The sequence below is a fragment of the Mustelus asterias genome, chromosome 15 (assembly GCF_964213995.1).
Source record: "Mustelus asterias chromosome 15, sMusAst1.hap1.1, whole genome shotgun sequence".
Lineage (NCBI taxonomy): Eukaryota > Metazoa > Chordata > Chondrichthyes > Carcharhiniformes > Triakidae > Mustelus > Mustelus asterias.
In genome coordinates this window covers 38,504,022-38,525,701 of record NC_135815.1, presented here as the reverse complement: position 1 = coordinate 38,525,701, position 21,680 = coordinate 38,504,022, and the positions used below count along the sequence as shown (strand labels likewise).

The 21,680-nt window shown below is 44.7% G+C and overlaps 1 protein-coding gene across 1 annotated transcript in view; it reads right to left on the bottom strand.

Annotated features, from left to right (window-relative positions):
• The window catches only part of ush2a (Usher syndrome 2A (autosomal recessive, mild)), a 916,330-nt gene that overhangs the window by 565,900 nt on the left and 328,750 nt on the right, over window positions 1-21,680 (bottom strand). The window lies entirely within an intron of this gene.

The window sequence follows — 21,680 nt, the reverse complement described above, 5'->3', positions numbered from 1 at the left end:
ATTTATATATATCACAAATAGCAGAGGTCCCAGTACAGAGCCCTGCGGAACACCACTGGTCACAGACCTCCAGCCGGAAAAAGACCCTTCGACCACTACCCTCTGTCTCCTATGGCCAAGCCAGTTCTCCACCCATCGAGCCACTTCTCCTTGTATCCCATGAGCCTTAACCTTCTTAACCAACCTGCCATGTGGGACTTTGTCAAATGCCTTACTGAAATCCATATAGACGACATCCACGGCCCTTCCTTCATCAACCGTTTTTGTCACTTCCTCAAAAAACTCCACCAAATTTGTAAGGCACGACCTCCCTCTTACAAAACCATGCTGTCTGTCACTAATGAGATTGTTCCGTTCTAAATGCACATACATCCTGTCTCTAAGAATCCTCTCCAACAACTTCCCTACCACGGACGTCAAGCTCACCGGCCTATAATTTCCTGGGTTATCCCTGCTACCCTTCTTAAACAACGGGACCACATTCGCTATCCTCCAATCCTCAGGGACCTCACCCGTGTCCAAAGAAGCGACAAAGATTTCCGTCAGAGGCCCAGCAATTTCACCTCTCGTCTCCCTGAGCAGTCGCGGATAGATGCCATCAGGCCCTGGGGCTTTGTCAGTTTTAATGTTCCCTAAAAAACCTAACACTTCCTCTCTCGTAATGGAGATTTTCTCTAACGGGTCAACACCTCCCTCCGAGACACTCCCGGTTAACACGCCCCTCTCCTTCGTGAATACCGATGCAAAGTATTCATTTAGGATCTCCCCTATTCCCTTGGGTTCTAAGCATAATTCCCCTCCTTTGTCCCTGAGAGGTCCGATTTTCTCCCTGACAACTCTTTTGTTCCTAACGTATGAATAGAATGCCTTAGGATTCTCCTTAATCCTGCCTGCCAAGAACATCTCGTGCCCTCTTTTTGCCCTTCTAACTCCCCGTTTGAGATCTTTCCTACTCTCTCTGTATTCCTCCAGAGCTCCATCTGTTTTCAGTTGCCTGGACTTAACGTACGCCTCCCTTTTCATTTTAATCAGATCCTCAATTTCCCTGGTTATCCACGGCTCTCGAATCCTACCTTTCCTATCTTTCCTTTTTACAGGCACATGCCTATCCTGCAGCCTTATCAATAGTTCCTTAAAAGACTCCCACATGCCAGACGCGGACTTACCCTCGAACATCCTCTCCCAATCAACATCCACCAATTCCTGCCTAATCCGGCTATAGTCAGCCTTCCCCCAATTTAGCACCCTGCCCGTAGGACAGCACTCATCCTTGTCCATTACTATCCTAAAGTTAACAGAGTTGTGGTCACTATTTGCCACATGTTCCCCTACCGAAACTTTGACGACCTGACCGGGCTCATTTCCCAGAACTAGGTCCAGTATAGCCCCCTCTCTAGTCGGGCTATCTACATACTGTTCCAAAGAACCTTCCAGTACGCATTTTACAAATTCCTCCCCGTCCGGTCCCCCAGCTCTAAGCCCTTTCCAGTCTGTGCCAGGGAAATTAAAGTCCCCCACTACAACAACCCTATTTTTTCTGCACCTATCCAGAATCTCCTGACATATCCTTTCCTCCACTTCCCGTGGGCTGTTGGGTGGTCTGTAGTACACCCCCAGCATAGTGACTGCACCCTTCCTGTTTCTGAGTTCCACCCACAGCGACTCAGTACATGACCCCTCTAAGTTGTCTACCCTCTGCACCGCAGTAATATGCTCCTTAACTAATATCGCTACTCCCCCACCTTTTTTAGCCCCTCCTCTGTCTCGCCTAAAACACTGATACCCCGGAATATTCAGCTGCCAGTCCTGTCCTTCTTTTAACCAAGTTTCCGTCACCGCAACCACATCCAAATTCCGCACAAGCATTAAGGCCCTAAGTTCGTCTGTTTTACCCGTTACACTCCTCGCATTGAAGCAGATGCACTCCAGACCTCCAGGCCCAGTCAGGTCCTCCTCCTCCAGAGTGCTCCTCTTCTTAGCTAGCCTTGCCCTGGCCCCCAGCTCGACCCCAGCCTCAGTATTTACTGACCTCCTGTTTTGTTCCCCACCCCCCTGCCACACTAGTTTAAATCCTGCCGAAACACTCGAGCAAAACTCCCAGCCAGGATATTTGCTCCCTTCCAGTTAAGGTGTAACCCATCCTTTCTGTACAGTTGCCATCCTGACTTGAAGACTCAAGAACAGCTTCTTCCCTGCTGCTGTCAGACTGCTGAATGAACTTACCTTGCATTAAGTTGATCTTTCTCTACACCTTAGCTATGACTGTAACACTGCATTCTGCACTCTCTCATTTCCTTCTCTATGAACGGTATGTTTTGTCTGTATAGCGCGCAAGAAACAATACTTTTCACTGTAAATACATGTGACAATAATAAATCAAATCAAATCAAATCAAAATCTGAGTCCTCAGTGAAACTCATGTGGGACCTCACCCTCTGGAGAGCTGGCACCAGAACCAGCCTGGTTCGCTGATTTCCTGCAGCTCATTTGTGTCTGGTGATTCACCAATGCAGTTCCTGCCTCTGAGCTACCCTCCAGTTCATGCCATACCAGTATCTGAGCTGGTGGCTGCAAATGTGAGATCAAGTGAAGGCATTCCTTCTTCATTAGTCTCTTCATCCACCGCCTGGCCAGGTAGGGTTGAGGTGATATCGTGGGGGGAAAGCAAGAGGTTTATGGTTACACTGTCTGCAGCTTGTAAATCAGAAAGGATTGCACTCTCATGATGAACTGAGATGTGAAAAGGTAGATTAGGTTGGAATGTACTGTCATCCTCAGTGGTTTCAGCTATGCTACTGACCATGACCTTAGCACTGTCTCCTCTCTGACAGTGAAGCAAGCATGCCAACCCTCTGCCGGTTAGGAGCTGCTGCCTCTAGTTATGGGTCACCTTGTCCTGCAAGGGTGTGGGAATGGTGTTAGTAGGTGTGGGGCAATGTGTTTGGGTGATGTGCCTGCCACAGTCGAATAGTTGCTAGTGTGTGTGTGAGGTGTGAGATGTAAGTCTGTGGCTTGCAGCAGTATAAGTGTGTGAGGGTGAAGCGTTGATAGAGCTTATTGGTGAATGAGAGGGTGCGGTAATGGAGCTGTGTATGAAGTTAGTAGCCTATTTGTTAGGAAATGACATTTCAAGTAGAATTCACTGACCTTGATGACACGTGTGAGGTAATTAAACATCTTGCAGTACTGCATGCAAGTGCACGGAGCTGACTGCTGGCATTGATTATGACAGCTACCTTCTCCAACTGTCTTCTTATTACCTGCCTAAAAGGCTTCTTGATGGAAGAGGAGCTCCCCTCCTCCACCACCAAGGCCTCTAATGCTGCATTGGAGACCATGGGCCATGCCTTCCAGCCTACTGCACCATTTTCCAGTGTTCTTCCTGCTCATTAACTCCTCCTTCACCACTTGCAGCTTCTGCCGCACCCAGATTGCACCTCAGCTTTAAAGGGTGCAGACTGGCTTTTGGTGGTGTGGGCTAGTTTAAGTGGTGCTAGCCTTTGCGCAAACGTGTACTCCCACTCAGGCAAGCAACCACTCAACAGGGTGTTCAGGGTCGAACTACACACCACTATCATTATAATTAGCAAACAGCAGGAAATTTGCATGCTGCCTGCATTATATTGAACTGCCGTGTGTTAATCGCATATCACAAACCCCACCTCGGTTTTCGGGGAGTATCCAATTTTGCCACCACTATTTTTTATTTCAATGTCAAGAGGATTAAGGTGTCCGCAACTAAGGGCTTATACTTCTACCTTCCTTTGGAGAAAAGGTGGGCATGATGGCTTAATGCATGATTCGATAAATAATAGTTTAATATAGTTAGAAAAGATATATTGGCCATTTGTTAGTTTGTATCATCACTTAAAAAATTGCTCTTTTTGAGAATTTGTTTAAAAATCGTGGTATTGTTAAATTTTTGTGCCCGTTAAGTTGCTGTCAAAGACCAATCATGATCAATATGTGTTGAAGTTCTGTATATAAATGACATGTGAATATTAAACTCCAGATCAAAGTGAGTGTTAGTAAGTAGATATGTGAATAGTTTAAAAATAAAAATAACAGGGCTGACTGAATTTAATTTCACGTTACCCAAACTGGGCTGAGGTGAGACATTTCATAAATGGCACTTCTCTACATGGACCTGAATACAACCCGATTTATGAGCTAAGGTTATTGCCAAGTTGTGGACATCCTTCCAGCACAGAAATAAAATTGCAGACTCAATGGGCTGAAGGGCTTTTTCTGCGCTGTCTGGCTCTATGACTACTGCTTCAAGTCTGAGAATCGGCAACGATAAGGCCACTTCTTTGAGATTTTCTGACTGTTGCACTCAAAAAAAGCAGTAAGTTGCACTCCACTCCCATAGATCCTTATTGTCAGCCTTGAAAAATAAACTTACCTATATGGGGACAAAAAGATGTTTCTGGCAACTTATTCTGAGATCTTCCAAGCTGAGGGGGCTTTATACATCCTTGCAGACATTTTCAAAATGTCAGTTGCTTTCGAGACTTATCCCAGGCTGAAATTCAAAAAAATTGAGGTGGGAATGTTCTGAATGTATTTCCTACTACATTTGCATGCATTTGAATGGCTCGCACAGATTCCAGGTGGGAGCTATCCACTCTGTGTGGTTACCCCTGCGCGTGCCTATGAAGTATAGTGAAAGAGAGAGCACAGACTCAGTGTAATAAGGTCACGTGAGATGATTCAGCATGCGGACGACATGGTGGCACAGTGGTTAGCACAGCTGCCTTATATTGCCAGGGGTCCAGATTTGATTCCAGCCTTGGGCGACTGGCCATGTAGAGTTCGCACATTCTTCCCATGTCTGTGTGGGTTTCCTCTGGGTGCTCCCGATTCCTCCCACATTCCAAAACTGTGCATGCTAAATTGTCCCTTAGAGTCCCAAGATGTGTAGGTTAGATGGATTAGCCATGGTAAATATATGGGGTTACCAGGGATTGGGTGAGATATAGAGCCTGGGTAGGATGCTCAGTTAGAGAGTTGGGTGAAGAATAAATGGGCCGAATGGATTCCTTCTGCACTGTAGGGATTCGATGATTGTTCAAACTTCACAGAAGTGGTGTCGATCTAAACATGGATTATGAAACATTCCATCTTTCTGTTAAGTGGCTAATTAGTTCAATTGTACAAAATGATCCATTGAAAATGTCTGCAGTTTTGGTAGGTCATAAAACCGATAGAAAAGATTTTATTACCAAAAAAAAGCCTTAAGTTACTGCATAATTAAACAAAGTTCTTCATGTCACAGCTGGTGATCCAAACCAAAAGTTTACAATGCTGACATTAGAAAAGGAAAGCTCCAGATGGCTATGCTTCATTAATTTGAAAAAAGGATTTTTAAAGAAAACTATTGCTTTGATCACTGTAAGTCTCAAGTCATTTTTAATCTTGTTCCAATTTCCATTTGGGAAGGAATAATTTCATGTAGAAGTTGACTGGGTTTCTGATAAGGTGCTAGCCTTAATTTATGCTGCTGCAGAAATAGGAACATTACAAGTCCAAGAATGCAAGGTATTTGAGGCATTAAGTATTTTGCATGATCAGAATTACAGAAGGAATCATAGTTGGTATGTGTAGTTAAACTACATTACACTCTTTCAAGTCTTTCTTTCAATTACTTTAACCAGACTGGAGAAGAAAACTAGTTCCCAATTCAATGAAGCATACGATAAAGGGTTCAACAGTAGACTTCATAACTGTAAAAATATTGTCCGGAATTTTCTAGCTGTTCACGCCAGCGGAATTCTCTGCCCCTGCTGGTGGCACACTGCCTGCCGCAGGTTTCCGGGTGGCGTGGGGTGTCCTCAGTGGGAATTCCCACTGACAGCGGAGGAACCAGAAGATCCCGCCACCAGTGAACAGCATGCCACCTCCCGCCGCCAAGAAAAATACTGAGGGGAGGCCAGAGAACCTAGCCCATTGTTCGCAAATGGCAAAAAAAGAATTCAGAAAAAAATCAATTGTAGGATACAAATGAGAATTGGATAAATACTTCAAGGGGAAAAAATCATAAGGCTAAAAGGAAAGAACAAGGAAGTGGGATTAATTGCATTGCTCTGTCAAAGAGTGGAGTTTGCACATTTGCGCCGTGTCTGCGTGGATTTCCTCCGGGTGCTCCGGTTTCCTCCCACACTCCAAAGATGTGCGGGTTAGGTGGATTGACCATGCTAAATTGCCCCTTAGTGTCCCGGGATGTGTAGGTTAGAGGGATTAGCGGGGTAAATGTGTGGGGTAGGGCCTGGGGTGGGATTATTGTTGGTGCAGACTCGATGGGCCGAATGGCCTCCTTCTGCACTGTAGGGATTCTATGATTCTATGAAGAGTTAATACAAATGCAAAAGGGCTGAATAGCCTCTTTCTGTGCTTTATCATCCGGTGGGAGCAAAATTAATGATGGCCTGTTTATAGATACATAACTGACAGCACACTTCAAGTATGCACACAAAGTTCCCTTGAATAATTGGGGTGAGCTGCTGACATGTGTCAGGCTTCCAGAAGCAGCTCATCTATATGGCTGGTGAAACTTGAGCTGTTTGCCTCAGTGGTCCCTGCTGAAATAAATGGCAATTTATGGTGGGGGACATGTTTTGGCAGGGATATAAAATCCACAAGCTTGGGCCACCAAAAGCCCAGAGTGGGACAGTGTAGCTGGTAGGAGCAAATCTGTTCCTCCTATTCCACATTAATGATAAAAATATATATATTTACGGGTAGCTGGATTGGCTACTTTTGGGCCAGGTATTGGCACGTCTAGTGCTTTCTCCAATTCCAGTAGACAAACCTTGTGCAAGGATGATTATAAAATGGATGCGGGACCCTCACTTACATACTAGCTACATGCAGGTACTGGTCAGGTGCAGGTCTTTCCACTACTAAATTAGTCATTGTTGTATCCATTTTAAACATGCAAGTGATGGGGGAAAATTCAATAGCTCCTGAAAATGGGTGCAGGGACTGCGATGCTGATTTGCATGATGGTAGCATGTAGCTGAGTGCTAAATACACTGTTGCATGCATCAGCAGAGGGCCCAGGTCCGTGCGAGGAAAGCACTGCCTAAAGCCAGTCTGCATCTCTTAAAAGGAAGTGCACTGTGGCTACAGCAGCTGCTCGCAATGTCTGGGAAAGAACAGCTGGCTTACAAGGAGAATGAACATGATGCTAAAAGGGAAAGAGTCTACTCCAAAGTTTTCTGAAGCTGCCAAGCTGGAGGAGGGTTGGCAGAGAAATCATCTGTCCAAAAGACCCTCCAAACATTGGGAACAAATGACCGTCTCAATCAATATAACTAATCTAGCCCCAGGGACCTGGATGCAATACAGGAGCTTTACCCGACTGAGCAAAGTCAGTGATATAGAACCATAGAACCATAGAAAATTACAGCTCAGAAACAGGCCTTTTGGGCCTTCTTGTTTGTGCCGAACCATTTTTTGCCTCGTCCCACTGACCTGTGCTTGGACCATATCCCTCCACACCCCTCTCATCCATGAACCCGCCCAAGTTTTTCTTAAATGTTAAATGTTAAAAGCATTTACCACTTTATCCGGCAGCACATTCCACACTCCCACCACTCACTGCGTGAAGAAGCCCCCCCTAATATTCCCTTTAAACTTTTCTCCTTTCACCCTTAACCCATGCCCTCTGGTTTTTTTCTCCCCTAGCCTCAGCGGAAAAAGCCTGCTTGCATTCACTCTATCTATACCCATCAAAATCTTATATACCTCTATCAAATCTCCCCTCAATCTTCTATGCTCCAGGGAATAAAGTCCCAACCTATTCAATCTCTCTCTGTAACTCAGCTTCTCAAGTCCCGGCAACATCCTTGTGAACCTTCTCTGCACTCTTTCAACCTTATTTACATCCTTCCTGTAACTAGGTGACCAAAACTGCACACAATACTCCAAATTCGGCCTCACCAATGCCTTATATAGCCTGACCATAACACTCTAACTTTTATACTCGATACTCCGATTTATAAAGGCCAATGTACCAAAGGCACTCTTTACGACCCTATCCACCTGTGACGTCACTTTTAGGAAATTCTGTACCTGTATTCCCAGATCCCTCTGTTCAACTGCAAAATATATCATGCAAAATATATCATGCAAAATTCACCCAAATGAACCACTGGCCACACGTATTGCTGAGTTTATCACACCCACTTTACCCAGCTACTGACCTTCACTATCAAGTCAGACCTCACATCCAAAGCTTCAACTCAACCTCAACTTCAAACACTTAGCACTGCTGCAAACCTCACAAATACATCTCAAATCTTGCACACACACACACACACACACACACACACTTCCAGCTATTTGACCACGCAGGATGTGAGTGTAAGAAGGGATGTAGCTGTAATAGCTGCACTGTGTGGTTAAGGAGATAGATACTGCAACTGAGAGTTAGAGTCCTGAATGCAGCGTTCCCTCTCCAGTGCCAGGGCTCAGGACATCTCGGAGCTGGCGAAGAGCTTGAAGAGGGAAAGGATCCAGTTGTCAGGATGCACATGTGTTTGGAACAGTTTACTGTAAAAGAAACACGATGTGTAACCAACTAGGAAAAAAGTTATCTTAGATCCTACGATTGTGCAATGAGGCAGGGTGAATTAGTAATACCTCAATAAACAATCCACTGGCAAATACAATGTCTGAAGAATTTGAAAATGACATATTCCAATCACAAACAAGAACTTTAAACTTAAACTCAATTACATAGTGGGGAGGGGGGTGGAGAGGGTGCTGAGGGTGTGGGGGTGGGGGGATCTGGCTCAGGCTGATTGGGTAAGTAGACTGAAAGGTGTGGTGGTAAATAAACAGTGGGAAACATTTAAAATGTTCCAAAAAAATTACAATAAAAAAAACAAAACAAAAACTTAGAAAGCCCCATCTGTGGTTTTCTAAGGAGGTTATAGGTAATATTATATTGGGACAAAAAGGCTTGAATGCTGCATTTAACAGTAGTAAAACAAGCAAACGGCTATCAAATGAGAGCAAACTAGCTAAAAACAGATTATGAGAGCGTTTACAAGTCCATAAAAAAGGTAGTAGAGAGTAGCTAAAATAAACGTGGGTTCTTTAGAAGCTGAGGCGAGAGTAATTATCATGGGGAATGAGAAAATGGCAGAAACATGGAACAAAGATTTTGTGTCTGTTTTCACAGTAGAAGACACAAGTTACATGCAAGAAATAGAGAGCCTGATTTTACCAAAACTTCGCGTCGGGCCTATACCGCAATCTGCACCCAATTCCGAGCAGATCGCGACTTTACCAACACCCGATTCGGGCACGGGTCTGGCGCGCACCCGAATCGCGCGGCCCGATGATTTAGATGCATTTGCATGCATTTAAATCGACTTCATGAACCGCACGCCCAACTCTACCACCAAATCCCACTTTACCGTTTTCTGGCCCGATCCGCGTCCGCGCTGTTACCGACCTGCAAAATAAAAGTCTGAAGTCGCCGCTGCAGCCTCCAAAGAGCGGGATCAGAGACTGCAACGGCTCTCTGACCCAGGTCATCCTCTGGTCGGGGCGGGAGGGGGGTGGGAGGAGGAGATGGGGTGTGACCTCTCATCCCCTGGGCGGGGGGGGGGGGGGGGGGGGGGGGGGGGGGGAGGTGGGAGGGGAGGGGTGTACAGTGATGGTGCCAGGAGGGATCAACCGCAGACAGGCGCGGAAACCCTCCGACCAGAGGATGATACGTCACACCCCCTCTCCTCCCCCCGCAGGGGATGATTGGTCACACCCCCTCCCCTCCCATCCCCCCCCCCCCCCCCCCCCCCCCCGACCAGAGGATGACCGTCAGAGAGCCGCTCTCTCCGCTTTCTGCTTTTTTTTTCACGCCTGGGCGCGCTCTGTCAGATTTTTTTCGAACTGCGCATGCGCAGTTCAGAGCTCCGATCGGTCCGCCAGCGCTAAGCCCCGGCCACAGCGCGGATCGGGCCAGAGCCGGCAAAACGCGTATGGGCGCGCTGGAAAGAGGATTCCAGGCACGGATCTATTTGACGCCCAGATCCGGCACTTAGACTCAAAATGGTAAAAATCCCCCAGAGAGTAACCTAGGGTCCAGTGAGAGTGAGAAAATGAAGATAATTAATATCAGCAGGGAAAAGGTGCTGGAGAAAGTGGAGAGACGAAGTCCCCGGGGTGTAATAGCTGAAATTCCAGAGTTCTAAAAGAGAAAGCTGCAAAAATAATCGATGAACTGGACATGACTTTCCAAAAATTCTCTAGATCCTGGAATGTTCCAAGCAGATTAGAAGTTAGCAAATGTAATAGCATTATTCAAGAAAGGAGGGAGAGAGAAAACAGGGAACTACAAGCCAATTAGCCTGACATCACTCATCAGAAAAGTGCTGAAACCTCTCTGTCTTCATTTCTGGTGATAGCATTGACCAACATTCATTATGAACATGCTGGGCGGGATTCTCCGACGGTTCACGCCAGTGGGAATCTCCCATTCCACTGCAGGAGATTTGGCTGAGCGCCATATTTTCTGTCCTCCTCTGGCAGCGGCGGTGAGGTGTGACTGACCAGAGAATTCCGGCCACTGACTCCAACAGCTATCTTGACCATACTTTTCTACTCCACATTTTCACATTCCATCCATTCTACCAATTTCTTCATCTCTGTCGCATCTGTCTGATGATATCACCTTCCATGTCTTCCTTTCCCCTCAACCAAGAATCCACCCCACATTTGTTGAATGGGCCTTCAACTACGACCGCTCCATTTCATGCACTTCTGCACCCACCCCTTCCCTTTGTTCCCAGAATCCTTAACCACCCGTTCTATCAAACACCTTCTACATTCAATGCATCATCCACCACCATTTCTGCCACCTTCAGTGTAATGCCACACATCTTTCCTTCCCTTTCCCTTTCAGAATTCCAAAGGGACCTGTTACGAGTATGAAGTCATGTTTTGGGATTTTCTCTTCAATTTAGGGTAAAATGAGGAAATGAAATGGTCATATGACATATTCTGAATACTGCCTGACAATGAGTTCGGGTGACCGCGTTGTTAAAGGGAGCCCAGGTTCTTTTACTGGGAAGAAGGTGCAAGATATTCACACTTCTGCACAATGGAAAGGGCATCTGTGATGACTCTGAGTAGACAGTTCATATCCAAGTCTTGCTGGGAGTTGTTGGAAATGTTAGGTTTTGTAAATAGTTATTCAAACTGTCTATTTAATTTCAATATAGAATGCAGTTGGTGGTAAAAGATAGCAAATAGTATCTCTCCCTGGATAAAAGGTTCATGGGATTCATGTTTTCCATGGAGATGGGCTTTGAGAGGGGAACAGACCATAAAAAGCCACTGTAGTATCAGCTTACAAGGTTTTCTTAAGACACAGAAGGTTCTTCCTATTTCTCGTAGACTGGAAAACAAACCATCTGATCCTGACGACTCTCTTACACCACTGGCATTTTTTTCTCTTCTTCATATCTTCCTTACAGACAGGTCAGTCTTCAAGAATCAGAGAGAGAAAGATAGCGAAGAATCAGTCATTATTGTTCACTATGCAGGATGCAGATGGGAGTTGGTGCTTGTATTAAAAAGGCCAAGTTTGTGAGGATTTTAAAAATGGCTTGAAGATTCACCTAAATTTGGCTGGACGAAGGCATCTCCAGGGTAACCCCCATTTTTAAATTCAATTCGAATATTAGAAATTGTAAGGCTGGAAAAGCAAAAGGAAGCAAGGTATGAGAGCTGAGAATAGCTCGGACTAGTTCATGGAGTATGAATTGTCCTCTTAAGGGACAGAGTAAAGTATACCTATGGAAGGTGATTTTCAGTCCTTTTAAAATTAAATTGTGGATTTGTAGTTTAGGGTATAAGCTGCCTAATGAATACCATTTAAACAATGTTGCTTTTATTTTACACTAAGATCAAACCTTTCTGGCTCTTTCCGCAGGCAGGATTTTCTGGTCCTGGCAGTGGAGGTTGTGAGTAATTGATATCGACGGGACCAGAAGATAGATCCCACCACTAACCAATGGCAGACCACTTCTGCCACCACAAAACACATCTCGGGGTCGGGGGAGGAGGGGGGATGTGAATTCTAGCCCAAATGTCTGAAAGCTTGAAATCTTGTCATGTGATTCTTCCAGTCATTCAATGGAAATTCAAATATTGTTTAAAGTTTATTGGACTCTATGGCAATTGTAGCAAGACCACAGCAATGTGTCTGATGCTCAACTGTCCTCTGAAATGTCACTCAGTTGTATCAATCGCTCAAGAAGGAAGCTCATCACCACCTTCTCAAGGGCAACTTAGGGATGGGCAATAAATGCTGTCCAGCCAGCGACGCCCATGTCCCATGAAAAGATAAGAGCTTTCTTTCCATGATCCTTAGTCCAATGCTCAGCCAGCCCCATCCAGTGACACCTTCCCATGCACATACAGGAGATGTAATACCTGCCCTTTTACCTCCTCCCTTCTCACTGTCTAAGGACTTAAATACACATTCCAAGAGAAATAGCAATTTACCTGTCTTTCTTTCTACTTAGTACAATGTAGTCCCTGTTCACAATCAAGGTGACTCTATATTGGAGAGATCAAATGCAGATCTGAAGGCCTCTTTTGCAAAACACCTCCATTCAGTCCTGATGCGCTTCTCAAACACGAGGCCAGAAGCTCGGTAAATGAAAGGCTTTTATTTACTGTAATGAAGCAGCCAGTAATTATATACACTATCCCAGACTGAAGGGGTCCCGGCCAGAGCAGGGACTTTTATACCTCTCCCAGGAGGCGGAGCCCGACTGGGATGTACCACAACACTACAGTACAAAGGTGTAACAACCCCACCCTAACCCCAACAGCAACAAGTAGCACAACCCAACAGTAACATATGTACATCCTTGTAGTACTGGCCAGACCATGGCTCAGTACTATCCAGTGGGAACCAACGATGGTTCACCACAAGTCCACAAGCTTCTGATTGCGTGTCATTTTAATTCTCCAACTTGTTTTTACTTGGATCTCTTTGTTCTCAACTTCCCCTGCAGTGTTCCAGTGAAGCTCAATGTAAGGAACAGTATCTCATCTTTCAATGAGGCAACTTCCAGCCTCCAGACTCAACATTGAGCTCAACAATTTCATAACTAAACCTCTGGCCTGATTTTATTTACTTTTTTTTGCTGCTTTTTGTGTTTTCCTTTTTTTCTATTGTTCTTGAATGATAACTGTTCATGATCCTGCCATTTCCACCTTCTCTGGACATCTTTTGTTTCTTTACTTGTCCCATTTTCATTCCCTTTGATTTGATTTGATTTATTATTGTCACATGTATACAGTGAAAAGTATTGAAACTTTGAACTTTGGCCTTGCACTATCAATTCTTTTGTCATTTAATCTCTCTTGCCTTCTAACCCATCGCAAACTTTCCCTGTGTTCCCTTTCCAGCATTCCTCCTTTCACTTGCTGAAACCTATTACATTTCTAACTTTGCCCAGTTCTGGTGAAAGGTCACTGACCTGAAAGGTTAACTGTTCCTCCCTCCACAGATGCTGCTCGGGAGGCTGCATTTTCTGTTTTTATTTCAGATTTCCAACAATTTGTTTTTATTTAAGATTTGCAGCATAAATGGTATTTTGCTTTTGTCTCATCAGCGCCCGATGACCGATATCTTCCATTGGAGAAGAAGTATCTGAGTGCTGTATTAGGAGCTCAGGCTGAAACCATGCAAATTCAGCTTGTTGTCATGCAAGCATTGTGTGTTGCCACCTTGACTCAGACTGCTGCCATCAGGGCTGCCGGTACTTGTGCTCAAAGGGACTTGCAGGGTCTTACAGAGGTCTAGCAGTGTTCCAGGAGATCACGATGGCTGCTGTGGCACTACCCTGGGGAAGTGTCAGTGGTTCAGAAGAGCAGAAACCTGCTGTCCTCTCTCAGGATCACAGCATCTATCCGCTGCCATAGTGTAAATGCCCTTGCTGTTGCCTGCCAACCAGCCAACCCTGACCACGGCCATCCAAGTCAATGGGGTGTAGTCCAAAGCTGGGTCTTATAGTGTCAGCATTGCACGAGTTCACCATGCAGGGCCATCTGTAGTTAGCAGTCTTTCATCAGCCAATTGCTGCATTGGAGCACTAGGTGAGGTGAAGACAGGCACTAAGAGAAAGTGCGGGGTATTTACATGATATTTACACAAGATGTTGTATTGTTTGGTTTATAAATTTGGTTTAGAATGTTTGTTTTATGAAGGCTTTTATTTCAGCTTTCTAGCCAAGAGATCCAAGTAATGGTCAGTGGTTTAAGAAAGAATTGTGTTTAGCTCATCATAGACAGCCTGGTCAGAAAGGGGATGTGTTGGTTGCCCCCTACTTCACTGTCTCCTAATCACTGATAATGTCAGAGAAGCATTTGAGAAATTTAAACAAAAGTGCAAATTGACATTTAGAGCAAGATTTTAGGGCCTCACTTATCCCAAAACACGGTAGCAATGGGTGGCATGGTAGCAATGGGCGGCACGGTAGCACAGTGGTTAGCACTGCTGCTTCACAGCTCCAGGGACCTGGGTTCAATTCCTGGCTTGGGTCACTGTCTGTGTGGAGTTTGCACATTCTCCTTGTGTCTGCGTGGGTTTCCTCCGGGTGCTCTGGTTTCCTCCCACAGTCCAAAGATGTGCGGGTTAGGTTGATTGGCCATGCTAAAATTGCCCCTTATTGTCCTGGGATGCGTAGATTAGAGGGATTAGCAGGTAAAATATGTAGGGATATGGGGGTAGGGCCTGGGTGGGATTGTGGTCGGTGCAGACTCGATGGGCCGAATGGCCTCTTTCTGTACTGTAGGGTTTCTATGATTCTATGAAAACCATAAAATCCCACCCGAGGTCAACGGACCTTTCCATTGTCCACTTTTTGTCCATTCCGATTCCCATGGCGGGCGGGATGGTAAAATTCTGGCTTTAGTCGCTTTCTAAAAGGCACTAGCAAAGGGGAAAAAGTCAGCTACATCAATTTGTGGACAGATGAACAAGGATCTGATCTGTTTAATATCTGGGAGATCAGTGATGCTAACAGTAAAACCCCAGGCAGAATTTTTGGTAAATTCAGCACACATCTCAAGCCAAAGTCAAATCAAAGGATCCACCGATGTGAATTTCAAAGCCTGGGACAAAAACCAAGGGAACCTGTGGACAATTTTTAAAATGAGATTGAGGAATGCAGTCAGCAAATATACATTCATGGAAATAGATGAAAGGCTCATTTGGGGCTCTGCACAACCCTGATGTACAAAAATCTCTGATTGGACAAGACAAGCTCAGAATATCACAATGTCAAAGGAGATGAAGCCATGAATCGATAGATGAAGATGTCGGATGCAATAGTTCCCAAAAAAAAGAAATTCACACAACCATTCAGATCAGGAAGTAATTGAGATCTCAACTTATAAATCTAAAGCTGAAATTCAATACAGGAGCACAGGGTAACATGATCCTCTCAGACTATACCAAAAGATCTGTCCTGAAAATTTGAAAGAAAATGGGTACCCAAAGAAAGATGCTCTGATACTGAGCAATATCATACTGACGACACATGGTGGAAATGAGATTTGGCAGCTCAAAAAAACCCAAATTCGAGGGACACACACAAAACAAGACATTAACTGCCCATTCAACATCACTGAGACAGATGGTCCTGCTATCCTGGGGTTGAACAGTTGCGAAGAGCTGTACCTGGTTTCAGTAAATCAAGAGATGAAAGAGTTATCATCGATGGTTAAAGATGGTACACCCATTAAAAAGCATCCTTCGATCAGAGGCACGAAAGCTCTGGTCCAATAGTATCCAAAGTGTTTTGATGAAGTGGTTTTGAGTTTTGCATCACTATTGATTCAAAGAAGAAACTACTGATTAATTCTTCACCCAAAGTACCAAATAGAACTAAAACAAAAGCTTGAAAGAAAGCTCCAAGAGATGGAAGAAAATTAATTGATTGTCAGAGTCAGAGCCAACAGATTGGGTAAATTCCATCATTGTGAGAGAGAAGCCAAATGGATGCCTGAATCACACAGAACTTAATTAAGTAATAAAGTGGAATCTCTGCCCTATTTCAACACTACAAAATCCACGAGATGGAGGCACAACATCCTGTAACTGAAACAATACAATGAGAAATGTTTTACCGAAAAGAAAACAAACTATAATAGACTTGTAAGATGTTTAGTTTAATTATAAAAGTCGATTGTTAATTTTATTTTGTTTATGAAATGAAAAATGTAATGTCACCATAGTCCCAGGGGACCATAGGCTGCTCTCCTCTTCTGAGAGGAGGGTCACCTCAGCAAGGCGCAAGGTTGTGGAGGCGGGGTCCTCATGAATAACCTCAACAGGTACAGGGGATTGAACCCATACTGTTGGCATTGCTTCGCATCACGAACCAGCCATCCAGCCAATTGAGCTAACCGATGTGATTGGAGCAGTTATGTACATATACAGAGACATTGGGCAGGATTTTCTGCACCTCCCAGCAAGTGTTTTCCGACAGCCCACCATTGGCCAGTGGTGGAATCTTCAAGTCCCACTGTTGTCAATGGAGTTTCCCGTTGAATGCTGCCGGGAAACCCGCGGCGGGGGTGTACCATCAGCGGGACCGGAAGATCCCACTGGCATGAACAGCCAAAATATTCTGACCATATATTTGTTCAAAGAAAGAGGGATGTTATATTTCAAAATGATTTAGGAATTATACTCTTATGTCCAAGTATACAAATCCAAAATGCCACATCACTTATTACGGCACTGCAGTCAGAATACCAAACAACTATGTATCAGTCTTCAGGTGAGATCTGAGAAATATGTTTGCTGAAGCTCCATCCAACATTTGAGACTAAAATGTGTGATTATTTCAGACTTGTGAGGACTACAAGGCTTAACAGCCATCTCTATCCTTGCAGGTAGACAAAGGTCCCCTTCACTAACCTATCTCAATTTCTCCTGTCATTGTGGAACCAATTGCATAAAAGATATGTTGAGGAAATAGAGGGAAACCCTTATTTTGAGTAAGTGAAACACTGTGGGGAAAACAGCGCCCAAACATATGAGAAGCCAGTTCCCAAATCACAGCAGCAGCACCGTGCATGTGAACATCCTTATGCAAAACAGCATTGGTCAGACATTCAGGATATCACTTGATCATTTCACTGTCAAATTAAAACTAGGAGCTAAATGCTGTTCTTATTTGCATGAACAGATATGATGCATTGCATGTATTTATGTAGCAAAACATTTTGCACCTGTATTAGAGTACCCTCCTCATATCCTGTTGCCCTTAAGAGGATGTACTGAGAAAAGGTATATCTGCATAGTTAGTTCACCAAGCAAGTTTAACCTCTATGCAGTACTAAAAATGCAGTTTTAGTTTTGAAGCCAATCACAAAGAAATTAAGTTCAGTTGTTGAATTGAAAAGTGTAAAGCCAACACAAATGAAGCAAATTTAAATCATCAGCCAGACTCTTAACGGTGGATATTTATAGATATTTTGTTCATAAAAATCTTCTATGCTAAAGACCGTAAAGTAATTGAAGCCATAACAGGTGCTAAGTAATGACCACAGGAAAAGCTGTGGGCTTAATTTTTCAGAACCATTGGAGACTCTTTTTTTTTCAGCAATACTCAAGTTCTGTACTACTAAACAACTATCCACTTTGCGATTTTAAAACAAACAAACACAAAAAGTAGAAAAACTGTGTTGCCAGGAGATGAGAGAAAAGATCCACACAGAGACAAGAAAAGTAGTTTCAGTTGGTATGGATATACCAGAGAATGAAGTCAAAAAGGTCTAAGACTCTCTCTGGGTGAAAATGATGCCAGGCTGCTGAAGAATTGTGTTTAAGGAACTCACATGCATTGTTCAAAATTGAAAGCAATAGCAAATTTAGATTGGGTTGTCTGCATCTCAAGGGAGATATCAATTGTGGAAGGACTCCTCATGAATGGTCAGAAATCTACTGGAAAATAAACCTCTTTGTAACTGAACTGAAATAATGAGGGGGGGGGGGGGGATTCTCCCAGAAGTGCTGAATTGATGGGAAAACGGTTCTAAGTCCTGACTGTTCTGTCAGTTCAGCTTCTCACCTGAATCTCCGCATTCTGTGCACTGAAGAAGTCCCAGTCGGAAATCTCATTAAAAACCCAGGGGGGGAGGAGGGGGGTGGGGGGGTGGGGGCTATTCACGCCAGAGTTTGACAGTTCTGGAACTCTGCGCATGCGCAGTGGCCCCAAATTGTCAACCTCCCATTTGCTGGCCAGCCCAATCACTGGCCAGTATGGGACCACCGCAGTGCTGCCCCTCCAGTCCCCTGCCCCTCCCCCACCCACGGCTCGATCGCACAACAATTCCCAGGCCCCCCCACCCTGCAGTGCCCTGATATCCAGGCCCCCCCACCCTGCAGTGCCCTGATATCCAGGCCCCCCCCACCCTGCAGTGCCCTGATATCCAGGCCCCACCACCCAGCAGTGGCAATCCACGCACCCCCCTCACCCCAGCAGACCCCCTCCCCGCTGACCCCCCCCTGAGGTCAGACCCCCCTAGAGGCAGGCACCCCCCCCCCCCCCCAGGCCGCCCAAATCGCTGCCCTCCCCCCATCCCAGACCGATCCCAATGTAGAGTGGCAGCAGGACCCCCATCCCCATCAATCGCCCCTAGGCCCTGCCCACAGTAGGCCTCACCCCTTGGCACTGCCCGATGCCTGCTGGGCATTGGCACTTTGCCCCTTGGGCAGTGCCAAGGGGCACAGGCTGTCACTGCCAGGGTGCCCATGCCCAGGGGGCACCACCCCCCGCCATCCGACCCCCTGGGGGGGCCCCGATTGCCCCCCCTTCATTCCGGCGGGGTCTCCCGCTAGTTCCTCGAACGTGGGGAGCTAGTCTGAATTACACCAGAATTAAGTACTCCTGGCGGGGTGGGAGATTAAATCTTGACCTAAAAGGTTCCGATAATGAACAAGTATACATATTTAAAATGCATGCAGAAAAGATTTAAATGACTTACCTGCCTTCCCGCCGGTTTCCAGCATTGTCTGCCCGGCAACTGTTCGCCGGCTCTGGGAGATGCACATGCATTCCCGGCGCATGGGCAAATCCCTGTTCAAAGCCGCAGATGCGCGTCTCCCACCCCGACCCAACAGAAAAGTTGCGGGTCGCAATGGGAGAATCACGGCCAATGTTACCTCTTCAGTGGAGTGCTGGGTCTGTAAGAGTATTGCTGGGTTGAAAGGGATAGCCTCAGTTTGAATCGTTGGCCAGGGTTCTGCAGAGCTGCTAGCCCCAGCTGGGAATCCCGATTGCCTGTTGTTTTGGGTGAGAGGATTCCTATTGGATATTGATCCCATTCCCAGTCTCCCAACTCGCTGCTGAGAGAAGAAAAATGTGTAGTTTAATGGAGAAAAAGGAGGTGGGTGAACTCATTGGATAACTCAAGGAGCCAGTACAGGTATGATGGGCTGAATGGCCAATTTCTGTGCTGTATTGCGCTATGATTCTGTGATTCATTATATTTAATCCAGCCTTGAGTAGAGTACCAAATGGAAGCTAAAGATGTTGCATCTCCTCATCTGTGTGACAAAGTTCTCAATATCTCAATTTGCAAGATTGAAACAGAAAGGGTGATGAAAAGCTCAGACATAAGGGGCAGGATTTTCCGGCCGTGCTCACCCAAAAACTGGCAAGTCCTGCCCGAGGTCAATGGACCTTTGCATGGTCCGCCCCCCGTGGCGGGTGAGACAGGAAAATTCCTCCTAAGGCCTTGATAGGCCTGAAATATTAACGATTGTCCTTTCCACAGATTCTGCCAGGCCTCCTGAATATTTTCAACATTTTCTGTTTTTATCCCAAAATTATGCCTTGCTGGAGGAAAAGCCATGCTGCAGTGACTTATGACAGTCACACGATCCCATTTATTAGGTTGCAGGAGAAGGGGAGAGGTGATCAAATGCTTCTGGCACGTCATCCAATTCGCTAAGGGATAGCAGGGAGATTTTCCTTTAAAATTAAAATAGAAAATAGAAAGCTGTTACACTCCTCCAGAGGTTCACAGTGGACATCCTATAAGAATGATTTTCCAGAGGGATGAAGCTATCTCTCTTTGTCTTTGTCGAAGGAGCAGTCTCTCTGTTAATGCACTTATTCTTTCTTTGTTCTATAAGAACGTTTGGTAGACACTGATCGTTGCCGTTACAGGGATAATGTATTAGCGCAAGAAGTAAAATATCCAGTTGGCTTGTCAGGCTGTAATTGCCAATTCCAGATGGATAAAATCCCACATTATCAGAGATCACAGAAAGGTGAAAGTCAAGTCAGTTCAAATGTCGTTGTTTGTGTGTAAAGTGGGATCAGTAGATCTGAAGATCCAAACAGAGCAGATATCCCTCCAGCCAATTTGGGCTCACATTGATTGGGTATTCCAGCAGCCAATTCCAGAATCTCAGGCAGAGGAGAAGGTTGACTCGATTGTGTCTTGAGTAACGATGAAGTCTTGCTAACAATCAGGTGATAGATGATAATCTACTTATTAAACTGGGTCACAACGATTTTAACTTGTTAGTTAATTAAGACCTTAATGAGGGTGCAACAAGCAGGGTGGATAAAAAGGAACTAGAATTCCAAAAGGTATCTGACAAGGTGCTACAATAAAAAAAGTTACTACACAAGTCAAGAGCGCATGGATTTTGTGGTGATATATTGACATGGATAGCTGATTGAGTAACTAACAGGAAATACAGAGTTGGGGTAATTCAATCATTTTCAGGTTGGCAAATTGTAATGAATAATCAGTGGTGGGGCCTCAACTATTTACAATCTATGTCAGTGGCTTGGCTGAAGGGGCTGAATGTGTTGTAGCCATTTTTACTGATGATACAAAGGTAAGAGGGAAGGCAAGTTGGGAGAAGGATGCAAAGAATCCGCAAAAGGACACAGAAAGATTAAGTGAGTGGATAAAAATCTGACTGGCAGCTGGAGCATAATATGGGAAAATATGAGATTGTCCACTTAGATGGGAAGAAAAAACAGTAGAATATTATTTGAATGGAGAGGAATCTGGGTGTTCTTGTACATTAATTACAAAAGGTTAGCATGCAGGTCTAGCATTAGAAAGGTTAATGGAATGTTGGTTTTTATTGCAAGGGGGATGGAGTATAAAAATAGGGAAGTCTTGTACAATTATACATTGATTTGACGAGACCATGACTGTATGTAGTTTTGGTCTCCTTATTAAGGAGGGATATATTTGCATTATAGGCAATCCAGCAAAGGTTCAATAGGTTGATTCCTGGGATTATCTTATTAAATGTTAGAGCAGATTTCAGAGGCCAGATGATCAACTGTTGCTCCTATTTCTTATGTTTAGCTCTAAAATAGGTTCCCAGTCTCTGATTATTGCCATAATTCCATCAATGCTGATTTACACTAAATTGTTTGCCTAAACTACTCACTTTATTATAAAACCTGCCTGTTAATGACTTACAGTTTTCAGGCTGCTCGGCAACTCTGTCCACATCTTTTCACACGCATTAAGTGTTCTTACAATCACATTTAACCTTAAGTTCTGATTTTGAACCAATAAAGAGTCTTATGATGCATTGACCAGTAATTTGACATTTCACTTGATGATTTGGCAAGAAAAAGTTAATTTACTCATTCAGA